The sequence below is a fragment of the Paroedura picta genome, chromosome 12, assembly GCF_049243985.1.
Source record: "Paroedura picta isolate Pp20150507F chromosome 12, Ppicta_v3.0, whole genome shotgun sequence".
In the NCBI taxonomy this organism is placed as follows: Eukaryota; Metazoa; Chordata; class Lepidosauria; order Squamata; family Gekkonidae; genus Paroedura; species Paroedura picta.
Window position 1 is genome coordinate 49,291,090 of NC_135380.1, and position 19,540 is coordinate 49,310,629.

At 51.2% G+C, this 19,540-nt stretch overlaps 1 protein-coding gene across 3 annotated transcripts in view; it reads left to right on the plus strand.

The window, feature by feature from the left end:
• Positions 1-1,689: 1,689 nt before the first annotated feature.
• FAM163B (family with sequence similarity 163 member B) overlaps positions 1,690-19,540 on the plus strand; it is a 77,539-nt gene continuing 59,688 nt past the window's right edge. Inside the window, exons 1-2 of one of the 3 annotated variants that reach the window (XM_077306734.1) lie at positions 1,690-2,113; positions 16,772-16,894. The gene's annotated coding sequence lies outside the window, so the exon portion shown is untranslated. The remainder of the gene's footprint in view (positions 2,114-16,771; positions 16,895-19,540) is intronic. The other 2 variants (XM_077306732.1, XM_077306736.1) reach the window with 2 other exon arrangements.

Here is a 19,540-nt window from a genome sequence, read left to right on the forward strand (position 1 = left end):
ATGGCAGTATTTTCATGTAGTTTTTTAATAAGCACAAGTAGCCTCCTGTCTATGGAGGTCCTGCCTAATTTGGCCCATAACAGATCTCTTGGAATAGAGTCAAATGCAGATTTAAAATCAATAAATGAGATATAAAGGGAGGTTGATTTCTTTGAGGAGTATTTAGCTATTAGGTGATCTACCAGCATACAATGATCCAGTGTGGAATGTCCTTCCCTAAAGCCTCCTTGTTCCTCTGCTAGGATGTTCTCTTCTTCTAGCCAGTCTCTATATTTCCAGCATAGGTGCCTAGCATAGAGCTTACTTATGGTGCTGAGGAGGCTTATTGGTCTGTAGTTTTGGGGTTCCTTCCTATTTCCTCTCTTGTATATGGGTACCACCACTGCTACTTCCCAACCTTTTGGAAGGATACCTGTTCTATCAATTGTTGTAAACAACTTAGCCAATACTGGCACCCACCATTCTATGTTCCTTCTAATTAGTTCAGGAGGTACTAAATCATAGCCAGGGGCTTTCCCTGATTTAAGGGTACCAATGAGCTTCCTGACTTCAGAGTGATTAACTTGTGGCCATTCCGGTATCCTGGTCAGCTCTCCCACATCTGTTGCCTGAATTAGCTTTATCTCTAATGAAGAGTATAGCGCCTTATAATGTGCTTCCCATATTCCCGGTGGGATGGTTGAAGTATGACACTCATCATGTCGAGCCCTGGTGGCCCGGCGGCTGCTCCCCGTTGGCCCGCCCGCCCGCCGCGGCTGTCAGGCCCGGGGCCGGCGGGGGGGGGGCAGCGGCGGGGGGGGCAGGCTCGGGAGCCTCCCGCCGCCCTCTTACCTCGCAGCACTGGGACGGTCCCCGGGTCGCCGTGGGTCTCCCTTGGCGCGAGGTGGCCAGCGTCGCTCGGAGCGCGGCGAGTGATAATGATAATGATAATAATTCTGTGAAGGCTAAGGGGGGTGGCAGGTTACAGTAGATGAGCGATAGGGATGTGAGCATCCTGCATAGTGCAGGGGGTTGGACTAGATGACCCATGAGGTCCCTTCCATGATTCTATGAAGCGTCCCAGCGTTCACAATTGCTGACCAAGCTGGCCTTGTGCAAAACGTGTGAAAATGAGTGGTGGTGATTAATGACAGGCCATGATTCTGCTCTTGGCAGCTGATGGAGTCGGGGTGCAGGAAGTGATCCAAGTTTCAGTGCTCTTCAGTAAATGAGAAGATGGAGTGAAATTATTCTCATTTACATTGAGTAGAACATTTCCTACCATAACAATTCTATTCATTACTGTTAATCGATTTAATAGTCAATCATCCTAATGTTTAACCTAGCTCCGATTTCACTTTAATCTTATTGCTATGGTATTACTGTTTTAACTGATTCCATTGTTGATGCAATGGCCGATGCCAATAAAGGTGACCGGCTGACTGGCATTGAGGAGGACTTCAGCCAGCTCTTCGGAAGAGGGGTCTAGCGCTGAGGAACGGTCTGCGGGCCGGGGGGGGGGGGGGTGCTGCTGCAGGGTGCTGCACACCGGCGGCGGCGGCGGGGGGGGTCACTTTCTGCCCCTGCCAAAGGCCACCGGGCTCCGGCGGAGGGGCCGGGGCCGGGGCAGGGGCAGGGGCGCGCCGTGACGTGACGCAGTTGGCACCGGCGGGCGCGAGCGGGAGGGAGGGAGGTCTCCTTGGGTGCGCGAGGCCGGCCGAGAGTCCAGAGGAGCAGCACCGCCCCCTCCTCACCCCTCCCCGGCGCCTGCGCCCTGCCTGCCATCCCCCGGACTGGCCCGAGTGGCGCGCGCGCGCTGCTCCCGTGCCGGCGTTCCCAGGCCGGCGGCTGCCAGAAGAGAGGCGCGGCGCTCGGGCGCATCCCTGGCCGCATCCCTGCCCGCCCGCCTCCTCCTCCGCCGCGCTCGGGCTTCCCGGCCGCCCGCCGCCCCGCCACTCTCGCCGCGCTGCACCTTGGAGCCGTCGACCCCGAGCGCGCCCCGGTCCCGGCCGGCCTTGGGGGCGGGGGAGCCGCGGGAGGTCGATGCCCGCCCCGGCGGAGGCTCCGAGCGACGCCGGCCACCTCGCGCCAAGGGAGACCCACGGCGACCCGGGGACCGTCCCAGTGCTGCGAGGTAAGAGGGCGGCGGGAGGCTCCCGAGCCTGCCCCCCCCCGGCGGCCCCGGGCCTGACAGCCGCGTCGGGCGGGCCAACGGGGAGCAGCCGCCGGGCCACCAGGGCTCGACCGGGGCGGGGGCGGGGGCGGCGGCCTCGGTCCTCTCCCAACGTTTCTCCGTCCCGCGCTGGAGAGCAGCAGCAGCAGCAGCCGCGGCGGCGCCTGGGCAGAAAGTTGGGACGGAGGCAGGAAGGCCACTTTCCGGCTTATGGTGACCCCCTTGGGTGTTCAAGGCAAGAGATGCGCGGAAGGGGCTTGTGGAGCACCGCCAAGCTCCCCCCCCCCAAGTGCCCCCCTGCGTAAATGAGCGTGAGGAGATGGCCGGAGGTCAGGGCTAGTCAGGGCTAGAGTTGTCTTTAGAGCTCAAGGTATAACCCCCCCCTCCTGGAAACCTAGAATTGTCCCCCTGCAGCAGGCAGGCCCCTCCCCCAGACCCCATCAAGCCCTTGACCCCAGGGCTGCCTGCCAAGGAAGTGGCCTCAGTGGCCTCAGTGTCAAAAGCCCCCCCCCCCCCACAAGTGAAAAATGAGGGTGGAGAAACAACACAGAAGGCCACTGTCTCTCTCTGGGTTCCTCTGGGTTATCTACTCAGGGGATGGGAGTCTCAGCCGCAGGCACCCATGTGACCCTTTTGCATGATGGCTCTCTGTCCTTTCTGGCCCAAAAGGTTTAAATCTTTGCTTGTGGCGTGCCACTTTTAAAGGGTTGGGGCAGATAGCAGAGGTTTGATGCTCTGGGGGGCTCTTTCCCCACAAGCAGCCAGAAGCCACTAACCGGGGTAGAAGGAGCTACCTGAGACCCCATCTGACCCCAAAATTATGGGTGCCCCTCAAACTTTGCAGATTGTTCTGTGGGAGACTTGGTGGCCCCTGTTGAATCACCGCCACCGAGTACACACCGCTTTCCCAGGGTTCAGCAGGACCAAAGGCACCACTCAGAATGACCTGGCCACTCTGTGTCTTAGAGAAGCCCCATAGAGCACTGTGGGGCTGGCTGTGTTGCTTCTTCACCTTCTCCCAGGACACACCGCACACATTGCACGGGCCAGTGCCCGCCTCCGGACATTGCATCCATGGGAAGGAAATGGTGCAGAAGAGGAAGCGGTGTAGGGTAGAAGTCCTTTCCTAGTCTCTCTGCTATCCTCCCCACATTCCGGGGCCTGGCCGGGGAAAACAAGATGTGTCCAAGGCTGCTAGTTAGTTGCGAAGGCCTTGGAGAGGCGCTCCCAGATCCAGGGCTGCGAGGCATGTCAGCATCAGCCTCCCCCCCCCCCCGCTTGGGGGGCCGACGGTTAGGGTGACCCTGCCTGGGTTAGGAACCTCTGGTTGGCTGCTTTTTGAGTCGAAGTGCTGTGACCTGCTCTGGCATGAGGATTTTTGTATTCTCTTCTCAGGCTTGGGGGGGGGGGGAGGCAGCTGTTTCCTCTGAGCTCACCTGTTCAGCCTGCCTTGAGTGGACAGCATGACAGGTGAGGTTTGGGCTTTGTGCACCATGATGCAGCTGCAGAACACTGGTGCCTCAGGCTGGTTCCTGGGCCCCTTGGGGCCTGGTGTGGATGCTCTTCTGTGGCTGTTCAGAGGCTTGCTGCCTGATCTGGCTGCTTCTTGGGATTTTGTTTCTTTGGCAAGGTTTGGTGAAGGCACCCAGCTGGAATCCTCACTGGGCAAGCGACACCTTCCAGGGCTCAGGGTCTGCTGTCAGCTTGATTGAGGTGGTGGTGGGGTGGATTGCGCTCAGGGCTGGGGTCAGGAAGGCAGATCCAGGAGCAGATGCTTGGAGGGGATGGGAGGAGCCTGGACTCGGCTGGCAGAAAGTGCTCTCATTGGTCACACCAGGTGGCTGTTCCCTCCAGTAGGACTCATTTTGGGAGATCTTCCAAAAGTGTCCTGGTCCGCCCTGAGAAGGCACTGGAATCATGAAAGGTACGGGAGGAGCGTGCTGCGGGCCTGAGGACCAGACGTTTTGTAGGACTGGCCAATATCAAAAGGATAGGAATAGAGCATGACAGATGTAATGGTTTGTCTCCTTCAGGAGGAGGCGCAAATCATGCCCATGACCAGTAACTCAAATCTGTCCCCTTTGTAATCTCTGGCAGATAATTCGGGGCACCTCCCTCAAATGACAGTTCTCAGTAGTGTAGACGCACCTTGAGGTTTATGCTCAGCACTGTGTGTACTTTGTGCTAAGCAATAAATCAGAGTTCTTCTCCTGGAGTCCTGAATTAGGTGACCTTGTACAGCAATTGCCGATGAAAGCAGACCTGCTCATGGTTGCTTATTTTGCATCATTCTGCTCGTGGTCAGTGGCAAAAGGCAATGCAGGCCACTCAAGCCCCATCCCCTGATGGCCACAGGAAGTTCTGACTTAAGGACTAGAAGCTTGCTTCTTTAAACACAAAAAGGGTGGGGGACCTCTTGCCCAACCTACATTTTGAATGTTGACCCTGGATAACGCAGAGTGCTGATTCTGCAGGAAGGGAGAGCCCTCTCCACAACATCCATCAGCAGGCAACCGTCTCTTGATTGTCCCACCACGGAGGGTGGCCTGCCAGACCTTGCCCAGAGCCTGGCCTTTTCCCACGGAGTCTCTGGCTGTGTTGAAGACATGAGAGGGGCCCCCTCCTTGGAGGCCTTCAGGATCCAGCCAGGCTTTGGAGGGGGCAGCCAGCCGCCTTAAGGGGACTTGCCCTAATAGCTTTGCTTTCAGCTGGGGCTGTTTTTGCTATTATTGTAAGCTGCTTTGAACTAAGAGGTTGAATAAATAAATAAATATTTTGAGAAATACATAAATCCCTGCACCCAAGAGTCCCCTTGCTTTCTTTAAAAACCCTCAACCATGGCATGGGAGGCCTCTGGAGGGGGGTAGAGCTCCTGAATCAAAAGGTACGACTTTCTTTTGCCACCATTCAGGTGGGAGCAGTAGAACAAAGTTCAAGTTTGGGGGCATCTTTAAGGCCCACAAAGTTTTATTCAAACTATAAGCTTTTGGGTGTACACAGAATGAAATGTTGTTGGTCCTTAAGGTGCCCCTGGACTCAGGTTCAGGAAAGAGACACTTATGACTCCGCAGCTCCATTATATTTCGAAATGGTCTCAGGCCATAAAATTAAATCCATAGGCCTTTATTCTCTAGCTAACTCTGGAGAGGACCATATTTTTCAAACCATCCAAAGAAGAATCCTGGATATTGATCTCCAGATAATTTATGCTGGCGCAGGGGGGGCATGCTCTCCACGAGCTCTTAGTCTATCCTATACCCCAAACACTATGGCACATTATTTCTCCAACCTTATAATACCTTCAAACCGCAGAGCGTTTATGTTAGCTAGACTAAACGTATTTCCTTCTGCAATGGCTGAAGGCAGGTATAGGAGAATTTGTGGGTATTGCCATGCAGAACCAGACTCAGTTTGCCATATCATTCTGCGATGTGAGATGTAGCACAACCAACGTTCTGACCTGACCTCCCCACTTCTGCCCTTCCCTAATGTCTCAGGCGGCAGGGGGGTCTTGAACGGCTGCTTATTGATAATTGTTTGGAGACCACTGAACGGGTAGCCACGTTTTCATCTATAGCAATGACCCACAGGGCAAAGAAGTGAAGGTCGCTGGTTTTATCCTTTTGCATTTGCTGCCCCTTTGCCTGCTGTAATTTTTCTTACAGCTTTATAGATTTGTATTTACAGAACTATTTTATAAACAGTTTTATTATGGATGCCATTGAAGGTTTTTGTATTGTGTGTGTGTGTGACTCTTCAGCTCTGCTTTTTCAGCCTTGGATTTATATCTCAGCTGCATAAGGAAGGGGAATGCTGCATCCTTAGAACACCTGATAATGTCTGTTAGTGGCCTGAATCACACCCTTGGAGGCTGCTGAGGCTGCTGAGCCTGTGAGCCATCTCCTCTGGGAGGGAGCCTTGGGTCTCTCAGGAAAGCTACTAGAAAAGTCCATTAATCACTTGGGGTCCCATCTGCAGGGAATGTGAGGACTAGCCCTAGGACCATGTTGGTCTTTTCCATGGTTGATTAAATTTGACTCCACTTCCTGGCAAGGTGCTGTATTGTGAAGCCTGCAGAAAAGAAGCCGGGGGTGTTTGTGTGGGGTGTTCCTTCTGTTGCTCCAGCAACACCAGGGCCTGCCCCTCAAAGAAGAAGGCTTTGCATGGGCTTTCTCAAGTGAGCAGTCAGTGGATTGTTGCCTGTGCCGTTGATTATTCAACTCATGAAGGCTGTAATTAAAGCGTCAGCGTTCTCGTATGCTGGGGCTTAGATATAGATTTGTAAAGGGAGCAAGAGATTCAAACAGTTTAGTTTGATGGTTTTAGTAAGTTTTAGAAAAATAACCATTATGGAATTTCTGACAGTTTTATTTTTTTTAGCTTCTTTTTCTGGCTTCAGAAAAATGATTTGATGCATGAGTAAGGAAGCAAGTAGCTGAGACACTATTTATCTATTCCTGTTTTAACATGGCTGAGTATGGATTACAAATCTATGCCATCCGTTTGCTGCCCAAGGATGGAATAGAACTGGTTGCATTCTGGTTGCTGCACAGCTTGTGAACTGGGCTTGTTCCTGGAGTTGTTTGCCACCCAGCTTTGGCTTGGGTTACCAGAAGGCTCCCCAAATCCTTCGCTATTTCTGTATCAATTTTGGGAGTGCACTCTTCTCTCTGGGAAGGTTCTCTCTTAAGAACTGGTCACACTGAGCAGCATCTCTTATGTTTGGGTAAGAATCGCTGTTTTGTGGACGTGCTTCCTGAGTGGAAATAGGCCCTCACAGAGCAGTGACTCACACAGAGATGCAACAACAGGTAATTCTGCTGCCTCTCTTGTCTCAAGAGAGACCGAGTGATCCAGTGCACATGATGCAGAGGGGACTTTGAATTACCAGCCCCAAAACAAAGCAGTGAATCAGGGTGCTGGCAGTCAGTTCCCTCCGTAGGTAGGTATTTGGTAGCCGACTACTCCTGAATATCCCCCCCCCCTCTCTCTCTCTCTCTCTCTCTCTCTCACTCACACACACACACACACACAGCTTTTTGTTCTTCCATGTTACCAATTGTGGGCATCTCAGTTACCCAGAAAAGCAGATTCTTGACTTGAAGCAAAAGATTTCATTTATTGAGAAAGAAAGTACTCTCATCAAAACATCGTTGAAGCTGCAGCCAAAGATGCAGGTCTTCACATATAACCCTGACCCTGCTCACCCCCCCCCCCCCAGAATCCTGGGAAAGTTGGAGAATATCAAACACCCAGGTAAGGGGATTCAAGGCTCTAAGGCAGGGGTAGTCAAACTGCGGCCCTCCAGATGTCCACGGACTACAATTCCCAGGAGCCCCCTGCCAGCGTTGGGGCTCCTGGGAATTGTAGTCCATGGACATCTGGAGGGCCGCAGTTTGACTACCCCTGCTCTAAGGGGAAAGAGAGGGGGGGGAGAGATGAATTGGTTAGGGGTGAAAATGACGGGGAGGGGTGGAATGCAGGAAGGAGCACCGGGGTCATAAACCAAGTAAAGGAGACAAGCTGCCTCCAACCCCTACAGGGCTGATATACCTAGCAACATCATCAACATCATCACTAAATAATGGCAAAAAAACCAGGGCTCTGACCCCAGTGAGGTTGTGCCCTCCTTTTGTCTGGGCAATTTGCTCCAGTTTGATAATCCTAAAAACTAAGGGAAAGTGAGAAAGAAATTAAGAATATTGTTCTTTCGGATCCGGCTACACCTTGCCTGAGTTTGCATAGTGTGCCATCTCATTCTCTGGTGAATTTTTAGACTATGCCCCTATCATGGAACCTCTAGCAAAAAATTTAGGGTTGAAAACGGAGCCATTTGTGTGCCTATCTTTGGCACTGCCACACGCAGTCTCATGGGGGGGGGGAGAATCTGGTTGAGGAGCCCCCCCCCCAACACCTTGTCTACTGTCTTCCTTGTTCTTTTTCTCTGCTGCTGCCTGTCCTGCCCTGGCATCAACTGCGTGGGATGTTTTCCCTTCTTCAGGATGCTTGCTTCCGCCCTGGCAGCATGAGCTCAGGGCAGTATTGGCATACTCTGGAGCATTCATTTTCTGCAGAGGACCTTTGGGGTGGAAACGAAGCCAGATAAGTACTGTGGCACAGTGTAGTGGCTAGAGTGCCAGACTACGATCTTGCGACCGAGGTTCAAATCCCCACTCTGCCATGAAAGCTGGCTGGATGATCTTGGGCCAGTCATACACTCTCCGCCTAGCCTACTTTGCAGGGTTGTTGTGATGATAAAATGGAAAACTGTCACTAGAGACTAATGAAAGTAATTTGTGGTCCTTGCTGAGGGAAAAGGCAAAAATATAAATAGCCAAGAAATTATCCCCATGGTCACAGCACCAATCTGGTGACTTGAGGTGTTTGTTGTTTGGTTTAAAAATGTTCTATAAAAGCAGATTGCCTCACAATATTTCATGGCTCTATATAGATCTCACTGGTTGCAGTCTGTTCAGGGGCGTGGGTGCCAGATGCTTTGGTGTCCCTAGGAATGGATTTTTATACCAGTACTCCTGTTGGGAGATTTGGGGAACGGCTGCGGATCAGTGGCAGAGCATCTCCCTGGCTTGCAGAAGGTCCCAGGTTCAGTCCCCACATCTCAGGTTAAAGAGGAAGTCGGTGATGGGAAAAGACCCTGGAGAACTGCTGCCACTCTGAGTAGATGATGGCCAGCCGCAGTCCAAGGCACCTGCCTGTGCTGTATGCAGGGACTCAGAGGCACAGGGGAGTCCTGCCACCTTTGCAGGAATGGCTGCAATGTGTGAGTGCAAAAGGGAACTTCATCATTGTTAAAAGGGGCAGTACCCCAGAGCCTTTGCAAGGACAGGCAGAAGAAAGGGAGGATGCTGTCCCAAGAATGGGACAGTTGGAACATCTGGGATGGGTGGTGAGGCAAATGCTGTGCAGCAGGTTTTGCCAGCACAGCATGTGCAATCGATGGGGCATTCTCCACTGTCCAACGGAGTGCTCCTTGTTTCCTTCTTTTGATCCACACCGCCATCCAGCTGTGGAGTTGTGCTGGAGCCGAGTACCAGCCCTGGCTTCTCTGGGTTTTTGACATGTTCCTATTTCCTCTCAAGGCAATGCCCTTCCTTGGCACAGTGAGTGCAGCTGCACACAGAATTCTGAATCCCAACTGCATAGGACTGGAAAAGACCCCAGAAGGCCATCCAGTTCAGCCCCCAGCCTTCTCAGGGTCTAAACGATCACATACTCGTGGCAGGTGTTCATCCCATCTCTTCCACAAACATCCAAGGAAGGGGACTCCTCCCTCTTCCGAGCTGCTTCAGGCTCAACCTGCTGTCAGCCAGAAGATTATCGCATGTGGTCATTACACTTTTCCGTTCCAAGCATTTTGGATTATAATGATCACACACACAGGCATATAATTTATATAATATGAATTAAAAAATTATCTCCATACAAATAAAATATTGTTAAAAAGAGGGAAAGGAGGCTAAACCAATTGAAAGCAGTGGATTTAGGCTGGAGTAGCAGTGTTAGGGAGGAGGTATTTGTGTACAATTTGCTTTGGGTACAACTTGTTCACCCCACCATACACCCTTTTTCCAAAGTCTTTATTTTAATGAGCATCTCATTGTGTTCTTCCTTTTGTGTCCATAGCTACTGTACTTCTTTGGTTTTTCTTTTGTAGATAAAGAGGCATATAACCCATATAAGGGACTGGGAGACACTGGTGACCCCCAGTTTGAACTTGCCTTCCCTGCCAGCAAGTGCCTTTAGTACTGGAGTGTCTGAGACGGGCCCATGAGTTGAATTCGGGTCTCCCTGCCATACATCCTTGCTGCTATTTTACACAGGCTGTGTTTTACTGCTGTTCCTTCTGCCACTTTCCCTGGGGCTTTGGGGGCAGTTCCTGTGTTACCCGTAAGGCACAGCCTGTGCAAAGTAGCAGGTAGACTGTTGGATGTATGCCAGAGAGACTCAAATTTAAATCATGGGCCAGTCTCAGGCACTCCACTACTGCAAGGCACTTGTTGGCAAGGGAAGAAAGCTGCTTGTCTAAGAAATGGCATGGAACAAATCTTACAGAGTCTATATAAATAATAATGATAATGATAATATAGATACAATTTAGTTTGTTTAATTTTTTATATTTAATTTAAAACTTCACCTGCCTTTCAGGGCAGTCTTGTCTGTCTGTCTATCCTAATCTTATCTAATCTATCTGATTTCTTGCCTGCCGGTCTCGAGAACGTCTCACAGCAGATTAGAAAGAAAAAAATTATAAACCAACAGTAATCGAAAACAGTGGTCCCTGTGAAGGACTTGGCGCCGGGCCGCGGCTTCTTCTTCCCTCCCCCCCTCCCGAAGCTTCTTGTTTCGGGAAGGGAGGGAAGAGAACCTTGCCGAGCCGCAAGCTAATCGGCCGCTTTAGCGGCCGATTTGCTGGCGGCCCAGAGGGGCCGGGAGGGGGAGCTGCGGCCGCCGGTATGGCGGCGGTGGAAACGCGCGTGAGCGTACTGCTGCGCACGCGCGTTTGCGCCCCTGCCGGGCGCAAACGCGCATGCGCAGCAGTCCGCGCATGCCCGTTTGTGCTGGGGCTGCCGCGCATGCGCGGGCCACCAGGCCACCCTCTCCCCCCACTCCACCGCAGCGGTCCGCAGCGGCTGAAAGCTTGCAGACCACTGCCTTAAAACATTAAAATGTGAGGCAAGTGAGGCTGAGAGAGCCCTGAGATTCCTGCTCGGTCAGAACAGCTTTATCAGTGCTGTGGCGAGCCCAAGGTCACCCAGCTGGCTGCATGTGGGGGAGGAGCAGGGAATCAAGCCCGGCTCACCAGATTAGAAGTCCGCACTCCTAACCATGACACCAAGCTTCTCTCTGGAGGAAGGGAGAATGGTGCTGTAAGCCACTTTGGCCCCCCCTAGGATATACAAGTGGGGTATAAATAAGTTTTTACTGTGTATTTGTGAATGTTAACTGAGTGAAATAAGCAGTTCTGTTAAGGAACTCTTCTCAATACATGCATTTTATACTAAAACTAGACTAAAAGCCCATTGTAGCTGTAAATACAACGGGCGCTAGCGTGGGGAGAGGGTGAAGTGAGAGAGAGAGAGAGGGAGGGAGGGAGGGAGTGAGTCAGACGTTGCAAGGACTCACAACCAACTTCTTTGAAATAGAAAGTTTTATTGAGAAGTACTTCATACACCTAGACTAGAGAAGTCAAATCTGCCTGAGGACAGATTTGCTTCTCCTTATCAATCCAGTTCTCCCGCCCAAAACTTGAAAGTTCCCAAGGGAGGGGAGGAAGGAAGAGGAGACAGGTACAATTAAAAACAGTGTTACTTTCACATGTCCTTGGCTGTCTTCAGGCTGAAATAAGGTGTTATGGTTACCAGAAGCAGGCCCAGCCAAGAGGCTTCAAAGAGAAGAACATTCATAGCTTCCAGAGATAATGGCTACATAAACATAGTTTCGACTTTAAGCAAGCATGCATAATATATGGGCCTGGAGCTCCCAGGCACCAAGCTGCAAAGGTCAATCTAACTGTCATGGAGAAACTCAGGCTAATTTATGACAGGGTTTTCTAACAATCCTGACAGAGGGAGAGAGAGAGGGGGGGGGGCATGAAACTGGGTTGGCTTTAAGAGTGCCTGTGGGCCAGGTTTCCTCAACTAGTGTGTGGCAAAGACTTAGGGTGTCTTGGCAGCCCGTCCCTTCCCCAGCCCCAAGAAGGCCCGGAGAGGCTTGGAGCGGCTGTGGCAGGCACCCACCCTGGTGCCGCAAAGGCCTTGCAGGGCCTGGCTGAGCCTCGGTGGCCATTTTTGCTGCCTGCCAAGGCTTGGTCAGTCTGCGCCATGTGGCCCCCTCTCCCGCCATCGCTGCGCCCAGGGGGGTGGGTGGGAACTCTGTCCCTCCCCTGGGAGCCTCACTTACCTCCACTCCCAATGACAGTCAGGGGCAGACTGGTGGTGATTGCACCAGATTGCCCCTCGCTGGGTTGGGGTGGGTGCCAGTGGAGCCAGGCTAATCAGATTGGCCCGCTGACCGCATATGGATGACATTATACCTTCCTTGCTGATGTGTGCACTCCTCATGATAAGGAAGTGACTAGTCCCTGCATGTTTGTGCATGAGAACATCAAAACCAGATAAGCCAAGGGGCAGGAGCGTGCAGAAAAATATAGCTTTATAAACTATCCAAAAATTATCCTGACAGAATGGTTCCTCAGTGGAACAGGCTTCCTCAGGAGGTGGTGAGTTCTCCTTCTTTGGAAGTTTTTAAGCAGAGGCTAGATAGCTGATTTTATGAACTTAGGCAGATTCTTAGCGGGTGAGCAGGAAGGGATGTGCCAGTGTTTGTTTCTTGTAGCCCTTCCTTGCAAGCCCAGGGAATTACTAATTGCCACTGTGGGTAGGTGAATTTCCTCCAGGCCAGGCTGGATTCTGGAGATTGTTGGGTGGGGGGTGGGGGTTCATTTGAGCATGAAATTGGGGTCAGTGTGGGTAGGCAGGGAGTTGTGAGTTTCTGCATTGTGCAACAGGTTGGACTAGATGACCCTGGAGATCCCTTCCAACTCTTTGTTTCTATGATTTTATGAAAAAGTTTTCAAAACAAAATAGCCCGATGAGCATGCTTTCAGAAGGACATAAGTTTGAGAGTAGTTTGGAGTCAGACAAGGGGGGGAGGGAAGCCAGTGGAGAATTGAGCCTGGTAGACCATCTGTAAGCTCCTCAGATGCTGGAGGCATCTGGAGGTATGTATGTGTGAGAAGGTTCAAACGATTCCTTGAGAGTCAGGAGGATGTTGTTGCATCTAGATCAGCCTTTCTCAACATTTTTATCATTGAGAAACCCCTGAAACATTCTTCAGGCTTCAAGAAACCCCAGAAGTGGCGTGATGATGCAGAATTCATTGGGAAGCAGAGCTCAAGACCTAATAGTCTTTTGTACGTTAAGAGATCCCTTTGTTTCCAAATGGTACCAGCAGATCCTGCATAAAATCCGTACTCTAGGTCAGGGGTCATCCACCCCCAGTCTGCGGCCCACTGCCGGGCCGCTAAGGCCACGGTACCGGGCTGCCAGCAGCCGTACCTGCCTCCCCCCGCCCGCAGCGAGTAGGAAGGGACGAGGCAGGCGCAGCCGCCAGCATGCTGGTGATGCAAATGCGCATACGCGCAGTTGCCGCGCATGTGCTTTAGCGCCCCTGGTGGTGAAAACGTGCATGTGCGGCAAATGCGCGTGCACGTTTTTGCAGCACCTGGGCCGTCGGCTCTCCCCTCACCCCGGAGGCAGTCCCTGACCTGAGAAAGGTTGGGGACCGCTACTCTAGGTAATAAATTTAGAGTTTTTGGTTAATTATGTTGAGTCTCAGACATTCTCCATTATTAGGCAAAGAATCTTGGATATTGAGAGATAGAATATTGATGCAGGAAAAGGCCAACCTTTTTGGCCTGACTTCTAATTCAGGCCGTGGAGCTACTTACATGTAAAATCTTATTAATCTGCTCCACCATCAGGCCTTTGTGCTCGCTGAATTAAACAGTACCCTTTAGTGGTACTCTCAGGTAGATCTAATACTGTACTGATAGAGAGTAGATTATGCAAATATTTCCAATTGGAGCTTGACTATATAACACATATTTTACTCCATTGACCATTGCATTGATTGACCCTATTATTGTAAAATTCCTTGGCCCTATGGATAGAAATACTTAACATCTACTAGCTGATAAGTCTCTGGATATAACAGAACCAGTAGCCGAATTTTTGGCTACTGTGAGAGAAAAGGGAAATCGGATAGGCAAGAAATAATTCCATGCTGTTGGCATTTATTGTTGGTGAACATTATTACTTATTGAGCATACTAGAAAATAAGCCCGCTGTCGAAGAAATATAGCGGGCCCTAGCAGAGGGGGGGAGAACAGACTGTGGGGAAGGAAGGAAGGAAGGAAGAAGAGGAAAGGAAGAAGGGGAGGGAGAAAAAAGGGCAAGGGGTGGTTGAAGGGATGGGTAGAAGGGAGAAAGAAAGGAAGTAAAGGAGAGAGACAGGAAGCAAGTAAGATGGAAAGACAGAGAGACAGGAAGGAGATGGAGAAATGGAGGAAGTCAGGAAGTAAGAAGGAAGGAAGGAAGGAGGAAGGAAGGAAGGAAGGAAGGAAGGCAGAGAGGTGGGTGAAAGGGGAGGGGACAGGGGGCGTAGGTTGGGGGAGAATGGGGGGCGAATCGGGAGGGGGAGGTGGGGAGAAAAGAGGGGGTAGAGAGGAGTGTGTGCTTGGATGTGTGGAGTGGGGGAGAGGAAGTCAGGAAGTAAGAAGGAAGAAAGGAAGGCAGACAGAGAGGTAGGTGAAAGGGCAGGGGCCAGTGTGTGTGTGAAGGTTGGGGGGGAATCGTGGGGAGGAATCGCGGGCGGCGAATGGGGAGGGGGAGGTGGCGAGGGAAGAAGGGGTAGAGAGGAGTGTGTGCGTGGATGTGTTTGGTGGGGGAAGGGGTGGCAGAGCGCGGTCGGTGGGTGGCTGTGTGTGTGTGTGTGTGTGTCTGTGTTCGCTGGGAAGTGGCGGCGGGGCAAGGGGGTGGCTATGGGGGTTTGGGTGGTGAGGCTGTGTGTGTGTGTGTGTTTGTGTGTTTGTGGGTGCGGGGAAGCGGCGGTGGGGAATGGCCATCGGGAAGGGACCCCAGGTGGGAAAGGATTAGAGATGGGGTGTCTCCCCCGGGCGGCGGTCATTTGGTGGGCAGGGAGTCCCCGGCAGCCGCGCTCTGCGCGACTGCCGGGGGCTCCCTCCGGCGGCGGCATGCGTGCACGGGGCTGAGGGAGGCCCATGGGCTGGGCGTCCGCCTGCCCGTGCGCCGTGAGGGAGGCCGTGGCGGCGGGCGCGGGCTGGGATGGTGGCGGCGGCGGCGGTGCCGGAGGCGGGCGGGGCGGCGGCGGCGCGGGGCGCGTCGGGTGGCGCTGTGGGGCCGGGCGCGGGGCCTGTGCTGGCATCTGCGGGCGCTGCAGACGCAGCAGGTGGGTCTGGCGCGCGACGTGTGGCGTGGGGCGGCCCCCGCTGGGCTCGGCGGTGCTGGGCTCGGAGCTCCGCCGCTTGGCCGCCAGCGCCTCCGCCCGCCTTCGCACCACCCGGCGCGCCTGCGACTTCAACGCCATCAACAGCGCCGCCCCGCCCGCCTCTGCGCGGCTGCCGGGGGGTACCTTGCGGCCGGGCTGATGCGTCGGAGGCGCTTTGCGCCTCCGACGCGTCAGCCCGGCGGGAAAGGGAGCAACTGTGAGCTGCGCTGCGCGCGGCTCGCAGTTGCTGGGGCTGGGAATCGGAGGGACCCATCGGCAGGCGCTGCGCGCCTGCCGATGGGTCCCTCCGAATGTCTGTCCCGGGGAAGGGTCCAATCCGGACCCTTCCTCATCACGGACAAATCCCACCTTAGAACCCCTTAACCATTTATTTCGTCCGTGGCGCCCGCGGCGCCACGGGCGGTTTAAAGAAGATTATGGAGGAATGTATAACTGGATATTACTTATTTTTATCTTTTATCTATTGTATCTATGTGTAACTGTTATTACTCATTTCCGCGCAGACATCCTTTTATATAGCGTTAAATGTTTTGAATTTGATACGTGCCCACCCAGGCCCCTCTCCTTCTCACCCCATCCAGGTCCATCATTGGCCATTTTGGAAGGGGGAGGGTCAACGTGGCCATATGTGGTCATGTCACCCAATAAATGTTTAACAAATTGATAGGCTTGACAACTGATCTAAACAGAATAAAGTTAAATTCAATAGGGACAAATGTAAAGTTCTGCATTTAGGTAGGAAAAACCAAACACACCAATATAGGATGGGGGAGACTTGTCTTGGCAGTAGCATGTGCGAAAAGGATCTAGGAGTCTTAATAGACCACATATTGAACATGAGTCAACAGTGTGACTCAGTGGCTAAAAAGGCAAATGGGATTTGGGGCTGTATCAAACGGATAACGTGTTCAGATCACGGGAGATGATGGTACCGCTTTACTCTGCTCTGGTTCGGCCTCACTTGGAGTACTGTGTTTATTTTTGGGCACCCTAGTTGAAGAGGGATGTAGACAAAGTGGAGCGTGTCCAGAGGAGGGCAAATAAGATAGTGAGGGGTTTGGAGACCTTACCACTCTGTACCACAAGAGGCTCATAAGGGCACAGTGGAAAAGGGCAAATATGGGGGAGATATCCTGGCAAAGACTCCAAAGGGCCACAAGTGCAAGAAAGTAGGGCACTTTGCAGTGGTCTTTCACACTCAAGGTTGCAGGAAATAGTCCGGCAAGAGAATGCCAATGACCAGTTTCTTCTGGGGCCAGTAAGAAGGAAGAGGAGCATAAAGCTGCCAGAACAGCTTTATTAGTGCTGTGGGGGGCCGAAGGTCACCCAGCTGGCTGCATGTGGGAGAGCGGGGAATCATATCTGGCTCACCAGATTAGAAGTCCACAATCCTGACCACTACACCAAGCTGGCTCCTTTTTCAGTAATCCTTCTGACCCATGGGAAGCTTAACTATAGATTCATGGCCTCCCAGTGAAATTCAGAATTGACACTGAAGCCAATGTAAGTCTATAGATGTTTCAATAGCCCCTTCCCAATCTGTGACAGACATCTGCAGTCCCTCAACAGCCTGGAAGACACTACTCAAACTCTGCAGGAGTTCTTGCTCTGGCCAAAAACGTCCCCGTGATACTTCCATTGCCTAGAAGAGCTTTGAACAAGATCGGATCTTTGGAAAGTGCTCCAATGCAGGTAAGGCTCAAAGGAGAAGCTGTGCCCTATTCTGTCTGCAGTCAGAACAATATCAATCTTTTAACTCCCAAAAGTACAGCGGAACTAAATAGGATAGTCACATGTGGTGAAATAGAACCAGCTACAGACCCTACAGACTTCTGTGCCCTGGTGGTGCCAATAACCAAAAAAGGATGGCATTGTACATATGTGTGTAGACTTGAAACAGCTGACTAAAGCAGTACAAAGCGAAATATAGAAATATAGATAGATGATGTCCTCCCATGACTAACAGGTGTTTGTCAAATTAACCGAGTTCATCACGCCATTTGGGAGACTTTCCCCCCACAGATTACCTTTTAGGATTTCTAGTACCCCAGAATTGTTTCAAAGGGAAATGACAGAAGTGTTGTAACACCTGTATTTATGGATGATGTTTTGGTATACGGCTGTTCCGAAGAAGAACATGATGACAGACTAAACAAAGTCCTAGCAACTGCGAAGGAAGCAGGCTTAAAATCAAATGAAAGCAAATGTCTCCTATGCCAGAAAGAGCTCATTTTCTACTTTGGATGTCACAAAGTTGAATCTTGACAGAAAGAAGGTAGATGCCATCTCAGCAATTGACCCCCCCCCCCCCCCCCCCCCCGAATACACTACAGAAGGGAAAAGGTTTTGGGGGCATGGTACACTATTGAGAAGGAGTGCCCTTACTGAACAACCTGCTGAAAGAAGATAAAACAACTTTTGGCAAAGGAATTTTACGATGTCAGGTACTGCACTGTTGTTAGTTCAGATGCTCATCTCCATGGATAAGGAGGAGTGTGCAGGAGCACGAAGGAAAGTTGAAGCCTTTTGTCCAGGGCTTGGCCATCCAGTTGCCTACCAAGCCACTATCTTTCAACTGCTGGCTGCTGCAGAGACAGAAGGGCTTTGTGCCTCCAGCCCATGTTTCTCTCACAACTCCATTGACAGGTTGTTTGGGATTGGGTTGCTGACGGCCATTGTGGATTGGAACCCATCAGTCCAAACTGACCCATGTTTCCCGTCTGGATAAAAGTGAGGCAAAAACCATGGGATATTCTTGGCTTTATTGCTGTTCTGAAATTGTGGGAAGTGGCAATTTCTGTTAATGTCTGGCAAGCTGCTAAGGGAGTTACCAAGTAGAGGATTTGGCCCCAAATGCTTGCTATTTCCTGTATGTGTTAATTTTCACACTCAGCCATCTGCTTTTAAAAATTAGGACTGGTGGGCTCTTTTTTTGGCTGCTGGAGGCTGATTTGGCAACATGTTCTTTCTGCCCAGACGGAGTCAGAAACAGTTGTCTGCTCTGGGTGCGTGTTTTCCTTCAGACAGCAGTTGAGTTTATTTGGATTTCCAGGCTTTCTCTTGCCGAAGCCACATCCTCCAAAACATTTAGGTGTTTCTCTGGGTTTTGTTTTTCAAAATGTGGATCCTTTGCCAGGTCTTCAGACTGGGTGAAAAATGACCGTAGCAGTGGAAGACTGCTTGCCTGGAGTCCTTGCATGGAGTGAAGCCCTATTTGTGGCGTGCTTATTGGCTGTTTAGTCCTTGTTAATACGAACTACCAGTAGTTTTGTGGCAGTTTCTAAAGAGCAGCAAATTTATGCTCCACATCTTCCATTGCCATAAATACAGAAAATATAAACAGGAGCTTTCCAGCCAGATAGCAAAAGATCCTTGACAAAACAGTTTAGTGTTCCTGGTCCTGTCATGTGGCTTTGCCCTGGACCCCAGAAACTCTGCTCACCCAGACGAAAGGGGCCTGAAGCAGAGTTTCACCCGGTGCTGTAGCTGATAGTGCCCCGTTTACTTGCCATCTAGTGGTGAAAAATGGGCATTACCTATAATGTAATGGTATGGAAATTTAGCAAACTTGTTTGGGGTCCACTTACCACTTCTAATACAACTTATGTGTTTACAGTGTGCACTGGAGGATACCTGAAGTGTGTCAGGGCACCTCAAAATTCTGATAGTAATAGGGTTACCATATTTTGAAAAGCAAAAAAGAAGGCATATTTCACTACTTCAAACAAGTGATCACTGGTTCAAATCTTATTTTAAATACCTTTGCTATTGAAGCTGTGATCATTGCTGCTAACTAGGAATATTCCTAAGCTTCCAACCCAAGATGATGGCATTTTCATCAGTTTTTATTTAAAGAGCCTGAAAGAGGACAGACACTAAAAAAGGAAACATCTGCTAAAAAGGGGAAATCTTGTAACCCTAGGCAGTAACAATGTTATTTCCCAAAAATGGGTATCAGAACAATAGAAGGACGATGACGACGATGACATCCAAGGAAAGTGTGTATCCAGCCTTTGCTTGAAGACTTCCAGTGAGGGGGAGCTCACCACCTCCTTAGGCAGCCTATTCCACTGCTGAACTACTCTGACTGAGAAAAACTTTTTCCTGATATCTAGCCTATATCGTTGTACTTGAAGTTTAAACCCATTACTGCGTGTCCTCTCCTCTGCAGCCAGCAGAAACAGAATCCTGCCCTCCTCCAAGTGACAACCTTTCAAATACTTAAAGAGGGCTATCATGTCCCCTCTCAACCTCATTTTCTCCAGGCTGAACATTCCCAAGTCCCACAACCTATCTTCATAGGGCTTGGTCCCTTGGCCCCAGATCATCTTCATCGCT